A 14,233-nucleotide genomic window follows, 5' to 3' on the forward strand; every position below is an offset into this window, starting at 1 on the left:
TTAATGGTGGTAGAGTATCAGATCTATGTTTTTCATCTGCTCCTCTAAAAAGAAAATGAAAATCTACATCTAATTTACAGATTTAATAAACCACAATTCAAATAACACCTATTTTGTATAGTAATTAGCATTCAGATTTTTATAAAGTACCATATATAGCGTGTATATATATATTACATGTGTTTATATGTTATTTATGTATGTATTTACACGTACATCTTTGGGCACTAGACTTCCAACTTACAAACATAAGTTTATAATAATAATAACATTCTATTCAACTTTTCTCTTTTAGAATAATCTGGATAAGGTTATAGGTCATGGGTCCACATAAAATCAGAATAAATATGGCAGCCTATTTGAAAAAAAAAAGTGATTTATAGAAGAAGGAGAAGAAAATTTTACCTTTGTCACACACAAAAAAAAAATTATAGTTTTACAGAAGATTAAATTTAAGAATGCATCATAGACATTATCTGGTTTCATCCAATATTCTTTTCTCTTTTTTTAAAACTGTGAATGATAAAGAAACAGGTTACATGTTTTTGTATAAAATTACGTGGCTAGTTAAAGGGAGATCTCAAACTAAAACCCAGAGTCCAGGTCATCATGTTCCACAAAGCCACATGACTATACTTATCGTCACTTTGCATTGAAGGTAGGTCAGGAATCAACCTTGATCTCAGAGAAAGATTTGTCTTGAATTGGGGAAATATTCAATATTCTTTGGCATTCTTTATTAATTTGTTCTTCAACAGACGATTCCAAGCATTACAATGGACACTGGAGATAGATGAAAAGGAATTGTCCCCTCTTCTCAGAGAGAAAAAAAAAACATTAACCAATACTATAAATATTTATTTGGAGTGGGTATAGGGCACTAAGTACAAGAATGTGGGGTTCATTGGGACTAGGAAGGGTCAATGAACACAGACTCACTTAAGGAGATATCATTACAAAGGGCAACATAATCCAGGCCACAATAGAAACAAGAATCAGGAAGTCCAAACAGAAGGGATACATGAGAACTTTTAAAATTTATTTATTTTAATTTTTTTAAAGATTTTATTTATTTATTTATTTGACAGAGAGAGAGAACACAGCAGGGGGAGCAGCGGGCAGAGGGAGAGGAGAAGCAGGCTCAAGGAACAGGGAGCTTGATGTAGGGGTCAATCCCAGGACCATGGGATCATGACCTGAGCTGAAGGAAGATGCAACCCAGGCATCCAAAGAATGTTTTGTTTCGTTTTTATATAAAGATTGCCCTGTATTTGGAAGGTTTTGCCCTAAAAATAAAGTTATTATTGGGATCCTGCTTTTCTTTTCCTTTTTTTTTTTTTTTTAAGTCACTGTTTCAGTTACTGGGTTGAAATGATGGAGCAAGTAAGTACAGATGAAAACTCTACTCCTGCCTGCAGTTATTCAGGAAGAGACATGGTTCTGACATTGCCATGATGTTGTCTCCTGGCTCAAACATCTTAGGGTGGAATTTCAGCCATGAGACATCCTGTATTAGGCTGTCTACTTCTTGGCAACATTGTAAGCATTGGCAGAAAGAAGGGGGACATATACTTCAATACTGCCAGGCAATTATTACCTGAATAAAAGCAGCTCATATTTTAGGACCAAATTAATTCCTATCATAGCGAAGTCTCTTTGTGAATTCATTATGTGAATTTCAGCCTTCAAAGCAAGTTTTATAAAAATGAAATGTTTATTTTTCTGTCTGTTTAGAGGCACTTGGGTTGTCATGAACCATCTCTTCCTTTGTTGAATTTTTGATGATGCTTAGTTTTTGGAAATGCAATTTTAGATCCAAAGTATGTGTAATCAGATTGGTGGCTAATGGTAAGACATCAGTCAGGCTCTGGGCCGAAAGCAATCTATGAGATAAAATAGAAAGCTAAAGCTTTGTATGTCAGCACTCGCCCCCTTTCCTCCACCTCCACACCCCAAGCTTGTATCTGCCACACGTTTTCATCTTGAGTTGTTCTGCATGTATATTAATTTATTTAGGCTACTTGCCTAAATACCAAGAGCCAATGGGTAGTCAGATGCTAAGCATACCGAAAGTTCCCTCTGTAAAATGTGCTAGCAGAGCTATGAATTTGCTTGGTCTTTTATTCAGCTATGCAAACACAGCATTTACTGGTGTCACTGGCTGTGATGACGCTGGTGTCATTACTGATTAGTCACTGGCATGGATACAAAGTATTTTTGTGATGTTGTGGGGTAGCAGCTATTTCTCTTCCCCTATCAAATGCCTACAAGGGGATGCCCGATATTTCTTGGTCCTTTTTTCCCGACTCACCATATATTTTGTATATGTAAGAACTCTCTGTGCCCTGAAATCCTCATAGGATACTTTACCCCAGAGATTGGGAAACTTTTTCTATAAAGGTCCAGAAGCACATCCCTTATTTTTTTTGGGTCATAAGATTCAATCTTAACTGCTCAATTCTGCCATAGAAATAAACAAGTGGGCATATCTGTGTTTTAATAAACATTTATTTTAATTTAAAAAAAAAAGGCAGCAGGCCAAACTTATACAATGGGCTAGTTTGCCAATTCTATCCCTTATCTAAACTTTCTAGAATTTGGTATTGTTTCCACTAGTTTGGCTCATACCAAATTTTTGGAACAAGGTCAGTTCTAATATTGTTGTGGTCTGTGCTACATATGACTGCTTCTCCAGTGTGATCATCTCATGGACCCACAACTAGCCTGAACCAGCACTGAATCTATTGTTTCTGCTCAAACTTCTTAATTATGACTTGGAAGGACATCTCTATTTGCCCTTCATTATCTAGACTTAAGTGACCCTTTCTTTTTACTCAAGTTTTAATTACCTCCACTTTCTATGTGAACATGCAATCTGCTAGTGATATAAACTCTGACCTCTTCTATCTGTTAGTAGTGCTTTCAGTTGCACAAAAGGGAATGTAGTGGCTTTAGGTATAAAGACTTTTTTTTTTTAATTGTTTGGTTTAAAGACTTTTAATCAACTTACTTAACAAGAAATCTGTAGCTAGGTAGTTCCAGGTTTGTTATGTTAGCTCATGAATGTATCTAAGGACCCCAGGCCATTTCCATGTCTCTGTTACCTCATAGACACAGATAGTTATTACAGATTTAAACACCATCATATCATCATACATGGTAGATTCAAGGACTCTGTATTTTACTTCAGGGAAGGAATTGCTCCAACTGATTTATATTTAATTCTCATTATATGCTTACCCCTAGAGTAACTGTAAACAGTTAGGGACTGAAATTATCTCATTCAGATTGATTAGGATTTATTTCCTAGTGCTAGGAAAGAGTTTTGTCTTTCCTAAAGGTAAGGGTACTTCCCTGACTGGCCAAAAACAGTGTGGTTGTTTCCAAGTAAGGGTGTGGGGATAGCTTGCTAGAAAGTGCTAATAGTCATATCATTCTTTGTAAGCAACAGGAACACTAAGTCCAGAGGAAGACATGAGAACATGTATTTCTACTACTCACTTCCAGTGTGACCTTGAATGTACACTTTAACCTCTCTCTGCTTGAACTCTGTCTGTGAAAAATGAGCATGATAAGGCAACATCTTAGATCTTATGGAAGTAGTAGACGTTGGAATATATTACTCAGCCCACAAGTACTCAACTCTGCATAGACCTGGTATGGATTGTTAAAAGTTTGATTAAAGCGTATACTCAAATGACACTTCTTTTGTTGCTGACAGCTCAACGGAGGATGCTGTGTCTTGTCTGCAACCCACCGATTTTCTAAATTACCAATTTATAAAAGTTCTGTTTCAGAAACACACTGCATAATGTACCTATTGTTCCACCTTTTCCTATTTTTGAAACAAATCCGTAGCAAAGGGACATATTTCATTTATTTCCAAAGAAGGTTAGTTATTTCAGAGATAAAAGACTGAATGACCTTTTAGGTGTTACAAGTAGAGATAATCTAATCATGACATGCCTGCCTTTGTTCCAGTATCTTCCCATGAAAAAGACCCAGAGGATCTTTGAAAATTTATGAGTATAGGAGAGTGGGGAAGAGGACCAGGGGTGTTAGATTTAAGGATCAATAGTTTCACAAATCCCTCACTCTTTTCACTCCAGTCTTTTCAGGGAGACTATCTTGTGAGGGCAACAGTGTGACAGAAGATGAATCCTGCTCGCTCCCCTCAACACTGCAACACTGAATTAAATGTACCACTCGAACGAACAATGTAGAGTTGATAGCACTCAAGTACAGATGACGACTTCTGTGATTAGAGTGACTTGCTGGAAGAAAGTCCTAAATTCAAAAGATGCGTTCAAGATTTCTTTGACAGTGGGTTTAATGAAGCCACCCCAATCACTCCTCATCATTGGATCATTGGTTGCAATTGATGGAACACTGTTAGGATTATCCTAGAACATTTTCTGAACAAGGATGCTAGCAGATGCTGCAGGATTGTCAGGTTGTTGTTAAATAGGCAGGGAATTTCTCCCTAATAAAGCCATTGGCATTAGCATCACCTCAAAGGAATAGGAGCAAATTCTCCCCATCTTTGCAGACATTCCCTGATCATAGATTGAAAGACCATTCATCCCAATTATGTGCCAAGAAATGGAGCTAAAGGCATGTATCTATACAGTTTTTACCCTTAGTTAGCTTAGTATCTCTTCTTTTCTCTGTTTACCTAACATCATTCTAAAGTGATGAGGACTTTCAAAGGAGGAGATTGTGAGGCTGATTTCTAGAACATTCCTTTTTTAGAGAATCGGAAGAGACATCTAGGCAGAAGAAATTTAACATGTCTTGCAATAGACTTGGAATTATGGTAGAGACTTTAGGATCATGGAAAACTGTTAGACTTGGTCTGATAACACTAAGAGAGTTGTACAGAGAGAAGTAGAAGTGTTGGGAGACCCTTGGGTCACACTATCAAAAGCTTGAAATTTTTCCTGAAAGCTGTTTATTACTCTTTAATCACATTTTATTGTTAAGGAATAATTCTCATGTATCTTCCTATCTAGTTCCACAGGGAATATGCTAAACTAAATAATTAGGGAAAAAATTTATTAAATGACATTATGTATCAGTTCCTGAACATTCTAAATTGAGTTGCCTCAATTCTTTTTTAAAAAGTAGCTCTAGGGGCGCCTGGGTGGCTCAGTGGGTTAAAGCCTCTGCCTTCGGCTCAGGTCAGGATCCCAGGGTCCTGGGATCGAGCCCTGCATCGAGCCTGCTTCCTCCTTTCTCTCTGCCTGCCTCTCTGCCTACTTGTGATCTCTGTCTGTCAAATAAATAAATAAAATCTTTAAAAAAAAAAAGTAGCTCTAGATGTACACAGAGTTCTTAGAGGTTAAGTCAGTTCTTCATATGGTTAGTTTCAGAACACACAGAAAACTAGAAGTTAGAAAACAAAATAAAATATTTTTAAAGTTTGCCCTTTTATGTTTTGATTTAAATAGAATGCTTTCTTTTTTACTGAATATGCATTAACCACATAAAATCATTTTTGGAAAGGAGGTATAAATACAAAATTAATACATATATGCATAACAACTCCTTGTATCTAAATTGCATTATACCAAACAATTTTATATCCATTATCTCCATAAAACTTACGACAGCCCAGTGAAACAGATGATTCAAATATTATAGTTTCCAATGGTCAGAGCCATATAGCTAGTTCTAAATAAGATTCCAAGTTATTGTAATCACTTTCATTAAACTTTCTATGAGACAATAGCACTAAAATTCCATATTGTTTGTCAGCTTTTTATAGGAGAAAGTGTGGGCAGGACACAAAGGTATTTCATTTGCCTTAGGGACCAGAGTAGAAACAAGAATGGTAATTTTTAGTTTTGTCAGGAGAGAGGAAAGGGGAAGAGCTCTTGGGTTTAAGGAAACTCCTGATTCTGTAGTAGTTGGAGCAGCCCTAACGCACTGTTTCTGTTCTTTGAGCAAACATCTACGGGGATTATATTAGTCTCCCAAGATATTCTTGATAAATCTGAAATTTAGGAGTTGTATATACTTAAAACACTTGGAGGGGCATGCCATTCCATTGACATGGACTTCTTTATATCTATTTTTCTTCAGTGCTGACAGCGACTGTCGGGTAGAATAGGATGAAGTGTCAATTAGGAAAAAAAAAGAAAAGAAAAAAGATACATGATATCTACTGGTTTATGATAGGCCTTTCTAACTGATTAGGCCAAGCTTACCTACTGAGCCACAGAACCGTTGTCAATTAATAGTTGGTTTTAAAATTCAATTTGCATATGTAATCTGCAGCTACTATCATTCATTCTGCTGAGAGTCACTCACACTCAGCAAATTTGAACTCCCATTTGTAATATTCCAAAAACTGTTGTCATACCATCAGGATCTACATGCTATCAAAAACTATAATGTCTGCTTGGTTTGGAGATAGAGATCTTGGAGACACAGCCATTAAATCAGCAAAACATTCAGAAATTCCTTCACAATATTAAAAAATGCACCCACAAATATACATACATACATACACTGCAAAACATTCAGACATTTCTCTGAGCAAACTTCTATACACAATATTCATGAAACATCCTATACAGCATTTTGGTTACACCATTAATATCTTATCCTGAAGAGAAATAAAGGTGAGGCAAAACATTGCAATCAGTTGTAGAGCACTGTCAGAAAGAGGCTCCAACTTTTCATGCATTCCTGATAATCTGGGTCTTCTTCAAATTCAGGGAGGGAGAGAGAGGTCTTTTGATTCAATTGAGTTTACCAAATATTTTATTGACATCTCTGAGTTAGTCACAAGCCTTGACAGACATCTCAAACAATGAAAGCCCCATATTGTGAATCAACTACCACAGTTTTCTTTCTTTTGAAGTTTTTCTTTCTTTCTTCTACACTTCATAATTTTATTTATCTTTTAATAACCTCCTCATATGGCCTCTTTCTGTAAATGTTTCTTAAAACCTCATAGCCGGTCCTTCAGGTTCTTCTCTGTATACCCGTACCATACTCTTCTGTTCTCCCACATTCAAGTCTCACACTCCAGGAGTTAATGGCTTATGTATCTTTCAAAAGATATGGAATTTCTTTAATATACACTTAAGAAATGCTTGTAAACTTAACTGCTGTGTGTTATAATCTGTGCTTGGCTGAAGAAGATTGGAGGAAAAAAAGAAAAACCAATTACTGGGTTCAAAGCATATAAGTGAGGCTAGAGGTGAGCGTGACTGTCTATGACTCTCCAGACTCTACCGAATCTGTCGAAACTATTTTGCATAGAATCCCTCACTGTATCCTTGACCTTGAGTTTCCTATTTTAACATTAGGGATGTTGTATAAGCCCTCATCCAAGACCTAAACAGTCCCTTGCATGCAAGGGTTTGCTTAGAAGAGGAGCTACATTTAAGATTTTAAATTTTAGTGACTTTAGAAATCATTTACTTTGCCTCTCACCATGGTACAAATGAGAAAACTGAGAATAATGTAGTTAAATTACTTTTATAATAGGAGTAGTATCTGAGACATTATATCCCAATTCATTACTACAATTGTCTTAATTCCTCATCCTGGATCTCTGCCAAAGCTCTACCATCCCAGCCCTCCTTTTATTATTCAGCAACCATACGGAATTGTGTAGGACTCTCAATAGCTCCTGGTTTTCTGTACTCTAATTTATTTTTAACCATAAATAAAAATGTAAGTCTTTTTTTTTTCTTTCTCATATCTCATACCACCTGTACCTGGTATAGGATTAATGCCTTTAGTCCAAAATAAGACCAAAGTTAAAACTTAGTCTGTAGTCCTTGACATATTACAATACCTGAATATAGAAAAAAAAAAGAACAAGATTCTCTAAAAAGAGTAAGCTGGCACAAATTACAGCATTATTAGTGTAAACTTATCTAGAAAAAAAAAGTGCATCGTGAGGTTGGTACAATGACTTTGACTTCTTACTTTCCTTTAAAAGGTATAATATATAATTTCTGGCAGTGCTATTTTTTCTTTAGACTAATGATTCTGCTTTGTTATTTTTACAAAGCACTTAGCTACTACCTTTCTCTAAGAAAAGACTCTTTTATCTTTATCTCAATAGAAAATGTTTCCCGTCTTTCCTCAAACCACTATGACTCCTAATATGGCATTGTTCTTCAATCAGTCCCACAGGTACCCATTACAGAGGCTGAATAATCTGTTTTGAAAGAACCCAAAGGCATTTTCTTATTCTCCAATGCAGGGGAGTGGAGAAAAAAAAAAAAAAAAAAACACTTCACAATTACCCTCACTACATAACATTTACAATACCATTTTGGAAAAAAGTTTGTTGAATACTATTTGTAAATTCACTTAAAATATTTGTTGGGGATAACATATTTATTGGGATCCTACTAGGTTCTGTATGTTCTAAATGTTAATTTATTAATATGATTACAACCTAAAGTTGATTTTGTCCACATATTATGGATAAGAAAACTGAAGCCATAGGAAAAAACGCCACAGAGTTGAATCAGTTACTACCGCTGTGGAATGAACCACTCCAAAACATGGAGTACGAAAATAATAGCAATTTGTTAAGCTTAAAATTCTGTGCATCAGCACTTTAGGATGTGTTCAGCTATGTGGTCTTCAAGTCTTGCTTAAGTTACCTCATACACTGGTGGTTAGGTCTTGGTTGATTAGGCAAGGTAGCATTATGGTTGACCCTCTGGTAACTGAAGTCCCTTAGCTCTCCTTCATGAGATTCTTCAGCCTCCAGTAGACCAACTTTTCTTTCTAGGGAAACTCTCTTAAAATTTTTGTGAGCTATCTATTAATCTTATTGTTCCCAAGTAAAAGTCAACAAAGGGCTTCTTTTCCCAGTAGGGGTCAGCTGTTGGATGCTAATATGATCTGCACAATTCATATCTTTTTAAGAGAAGGTCTGATCTAAGATGGCTGCAGCTTCTACACTTGGGACCTTCTCTACATCATCTCTTAACATCCATTAGAATAGTCTTGAGTCGTTATTACAGCACTAGCAACATTTCACTAAAAGGAGAAGGGTATTCAAGTCCCCAGGAATCCCATTGCTCCCACTGTGTTCTATTAATCAAAGAAAGAAAAATAGGCTAGATTGAGGTGATGGTCAGAGACTCTGTCAATAATGGTAAGAGCTGAAAAATCACAAGTAAATGAGGATACTGTTAGGACCATCTTTCATCAGAGTTAAAAATAAATAAAATAGATATTCTGATCGTTGTCTTGTAACCTCAATATCCCCATCACTGAGCATTGGTATAGTTCAATGCTTCTCAATAGTGAGTGCTGATGTTTAGATCTGGCGTCAATTCTAATCTCCTACCAGACCACTGGGATAAATTTTTTAATTTTTCTGTTCTATAATTTCCTCATCTATGAAATGAGAATGCTAACTACTTATTGAATTAGTATAAAAAATGAATGAGTTAAGTCATATAAAGTGTTTAGCACTAAGGTTAATATATAGTAAGCCTCCATATTAACATTACACTTATTAAATATGTTTTTTAATTATTAGCTTTATATTATAGATGCTTACCTTGTCAATGTTTACTGATTTTTTACTGTTATTTAGTAGCACTGAATACCTTCTAAATTGAAGGCAAAATAATAAAAGTGATTTCTTGAGTTAGGTTATAAAAACTAGATGAGAGTTTATAGTCTTGGGAAATAGAAATATTTCCTCTACTTTTATCACAGTAAGGACTAAAAATTTCAGAATGATAGAAATTTTATTGAAGCTCATAAGAAGGTGCTATGTTTACAAGAAGTCATTGAGATATACTTCATTTTCATGTAGACATTTTCCAAAGTGAAATAATGTATGCAGAATTCCATCATCTATCTATCTATATCTGCCTATCTGTGTATCTGTCTAATTCTGTCTATAGAATCATAAAACTAAAATTGTAATACTTTCATATCACTTATGGAAAATGTGAGTGATTAATCATTGTAAAGCACAGTTTTTTTCTGTAAAATAAGAGTAATAATCTTATCTACATATAGAATTTTCAGGATTAGCTGTAATCACACACACACACAATCACAATGGTTACCTCATTTTCTAGCACTTAATAAATGCATGGGTTTTTTTGGTTAACATCATAGTAATTTCCATCCTAGGGTATCCTTTTTTATCCAGTGGTATAGACAAAAACCAAATGAACTTGGTCTTAAAAGTTGTAGAAAACATAAATGGGATAGGCTGATAGCATTGGACTGGTAAAATACTTCCCAGTAGAGAGATAGCAAGTTTCCAGGACAAACAGAAATTAAAAGAATTTGTGAACACTAAACCATCCCTGCAAGAAATATTAAAGGGGATCTTGTAAGTGAAGAGAAGAGCCCAAAAGTAACATAGACCAGAAAGAAACAAAGACTCTACAGAAACAGACTTTACAGGTAATGCATTGGCACTAAATTCATATCTTTCAGTAGTTACTCTGAATGTAAATGGGCTAAATGCTCCAATCAAAAGACATAGGGTTTCAGACTGGGTAAAAAAGCAAGACCCATCCATATGCTCTTTACAAGAGATTCATTTTAGATCTAAATGTACCTCCAGATTGAAAGTGTAGGGGTGGAGAACCATTTACCATGCTAAAGGACATCAAAAGAAAGCTAGGGTAGCAATCCTCATATCAGACAAATTTGATTTTTTTTTTTTTAATTTTTTTAAAAGACTTTTTTTTTTTTTTGAGAGAGAGAGCACAAGTGGTGGGGGCTATACAGAGGGAGAAGCAGGCACCCCACTGAGCAGGAAACCTTTTGCAGGACTTGATCTCAGAACCCCGGGATCATGACCTGTGCCAAGGGCAGACACCTAACGGGTGTAGCCACCCAGGTGCCCCCAGACAAATTAAATTTTAAACCAAAGACTGTAGTAAGGGATGAAGAGGGATACTGTATCATACTTAATGAGTCTATCCAACAAAAATATCTAACAATGATAAATATTATGCTCCTAACTTAGGAGCAGCCAATTATATAAACCAATTAATATTAAAGAAAGACATTGATAATACAGTAATAGTAGGGGATTCAACGCCCCCCCTCACTGCAATGTACAAATCATCTAAGCAGAAGATCAACAAGGGAACAAGGGCTTTGGATGACACATTGGACAAGATGGACTTCACTGATATATACAGAGCATTCCATCTTAAAGCAACAGAATACACATTCTTCTCAAGTGCACATGGAACATTCTCCAGAATAGATCACATACTGGATCACAAATCAGGTCTCAACCAGTACCAAAAGTTTGGGATTATTGCCTGCATATTAGACCAAAATGCTTTGCAGCTTGAACTCAATAACAAGAGGAAATTTGGAAGGAACTTAGACACTTGGAGGCTAAGATTATCCTACTAAAGAATGAGTGGGTCAACCAGGAAATTAAAGTAGAATTTAAAAAATTCATGGAAACAAGTGAAAATGAAAACAAACATTCAAAACCTTTGGGATACAACAAAGGTAGTCCTAAGAGGGAACTACATAGCAACAGAAGCCTTTCTCAGAAAATTTAAGAAAGTCTCAAATACACAAGCTAACTTTAACCTAACCTAAAGGAACTGAAAAAAGAACAGCAAATAAAGCTTAAATCCAGCAGAAGAGAAATAATAAAGATTAGAGCAGAAATCAATGAAATAGAAACCAAAAGAACAGTAGAATAGTCCAATGAAACTAGACGCCAGTTCTTTGAAGAATTAATAAGATCAATAAAGTTTTAACCATTTTTATCAAAAAGAAAAAAAAGAAGGGACCCAAATTAGTAAAATCATGAATGAAAGAGGAGAGATCAGGACCAAAACCACGAAATAAAGCAATTTTGAGAATATATTATGAGCAAAGATATGCCAATATATTAAGCAATATGGAAGAAATAGATGCATTTCTGAAACTTAGAAACTACCAAAATTGAAATAGGGAGAAATAGAAAACCTGAATAGATCCATAACCAGCAAGCAAATTGAAAAAGTAGTCAAAAATATCCCTACAGAGTCCACAACCAGATGGCTTCCCAGGGTAATTCTACCAAATATTTAAAGAAGAATTGGTACCTATTCTTAAGCTGATTCAAAAAATAGAAATGGAAGGAAAACTTCCAAACTGTGCTATCAGGCCAGCATTACCTTGATCCCCAAACCAAAGACCCCACCAAAAAGGAGAATTATAAACCAGTATCCCTGATGAACATGGATGCCAAAATTCTCACCAACATACCAGCCAGTGGGATCGAACAATATATTGAAAGGTTTATTTACCAGAAAGTGGGATTTATTCCTGTGCTGCAAATGTGGCTCAACATTTGTAATCAATCAGTTTGATACATCACATTAGCAAAAGAAAGGGTAAGAACCATATGATCCTCTCAATTGATGCGGAAAAAGCATTTGACAAAATACATCATCCTTTCTTGATGAAAACTATTCATGGTGTAGGGATAGAGGGTACATACCTCAATATCATAAAAGCCATCTGTGAAAAGCTCACTGCAAATATCATTTTCATTGGGGAAAAACTGAGAATTTCTTCCCTAAGGTCAGGAACATGATGGGGATGCTCATTCTCACCACTGTTGTTCAGCTTTGTATTGGAAGTCCTAGCCTCAGCAATCAGACAACAAAAAGAAATAAAAGGCATTCACATTGGCAAAGGAGAACTCAAACTCTCACTCTTTGCAGATAACCTGATACTTTATGTGGAAAATCAGAAAGACTCCACCCCAAAATTGCTAGAAATCATATAGGAATTCTGCAGCATAGCAGAATATAAAATCAATGCATAGACATCATTTGCAATTCTATACATTAACAATGTAACTGAAGAAAGAAAAATTAAGAAATTGATTCCATTTACAGTAGCACCAAAAACTAAAACACCTAGGAATAAACCTAACCAAAGAGGTAAAGGATCTGTACTCTAAAAACTACAGAACGCTATGAGAGAAATTAAGGAAGACACAAAGACGTGGAAAAACATTCCATGCTTATGAAATGAAAGGATAAATATTATTAAAATGTCTGTGCTACCCAAGCAATCTATACATTCAATGTAATCTGTATCAAAATACCATCAACATTTTTCACAGAGCTAGAACAAATAATCCTAAAATCTGAATGGAACCAGAAAAGACCCTGAATAGCAAGAGGAATGTTAAAAAAAAAAAAAAAAATCTAGTGGCATCACAGTGCAGGACATCAGGCTATATAAAGCTGTAAGCATCAGGACAGTCTGGTACTGGCAAAAAATAGACACATAGATCAATGGAACAGAACAGAGAACCCAGAAATGGATCCTCAACTTTATGGTCAACCAGTCTTTGACAAAGCAGGAAAGAATATCCAATGGAAAAAAGACAGTCTCTTCAGTAACTGGTGCTGGGAAAATTGGGCAGCCACATGTAGAAAAAGGAAACTAGATCATTCTCTTATACCGCACAGAAAGATAAATTCAAAATGGATGTGAGAATAAATGTGAGACAGGAAACCATCAAAATCCTAGAGCACAGAGGCAGCAACCTCTTTGAACTTGGCCACAGCAACTTCTTGCTAGTCACATCTCCAAAGCCAAGGGAAACAAAAGCAAAAATGAAGTATTGGGACTTCATCAAGATAAAATGCTTTTGCACAGCGAAGGAAATAGTCAACAAAACTGAGAGGCAACCTACAGAATGGGAGAAAATTCTCGCAAATTTATTATCCAATAAAGGGCTAGTATCCAAGATCTGTAAAAAACTTATCAAACTCAACACCCCAAAAAAACCCCAAATAATCCAGTCAAGAAATGGGCAGGAGACATGAACAGACATTTCTCCAAAGAGACATGGAGACATACAAATGGCCAAGAGACACATGAAAAGTGCTCCACATCACTTGGCATCAGAGAAATACAAATCAAAACCACAATGGGATATCACCCTGTACCAGTCAGAATGGCTAAAATTAACAAGACGGGAGAGAATGAATGTTGTCAAGGATGTAGAGAAAGGGGAACCCTCCTACATTGTTGGTGGGAATTTAATCTGGTCAGTCACTCTGGAAAACATTATCAAGTTTCCTCAAGAAGTTAAAAATAGAGCTACCTTATGACCCAGCATCTTCACTACTAAGTATTTATCCCAAAGATACAAATGTAGTGATCCAAAGGGGCATCTGTTCCCAATGTTCATAGCAACAATGTCCACAATAGCCAAACTGTGGAAAGAGCCAAGCTGTCC

The sequence above is a fragment of the Neovison vison genome, chromosome 7 (assembly GCF_020171115.1).
Source record: "Neovison vison isolate M4711 chromosome 7, ASM_NN_V1, whole genome shotgun sequence".
In the NCBI taxonomy this organism is placed as follows: Eukaryota; Metazoa; Chordata; class Mammalia; order Carnivora; family Mustelidae; genus Neogale; species Neogale vison.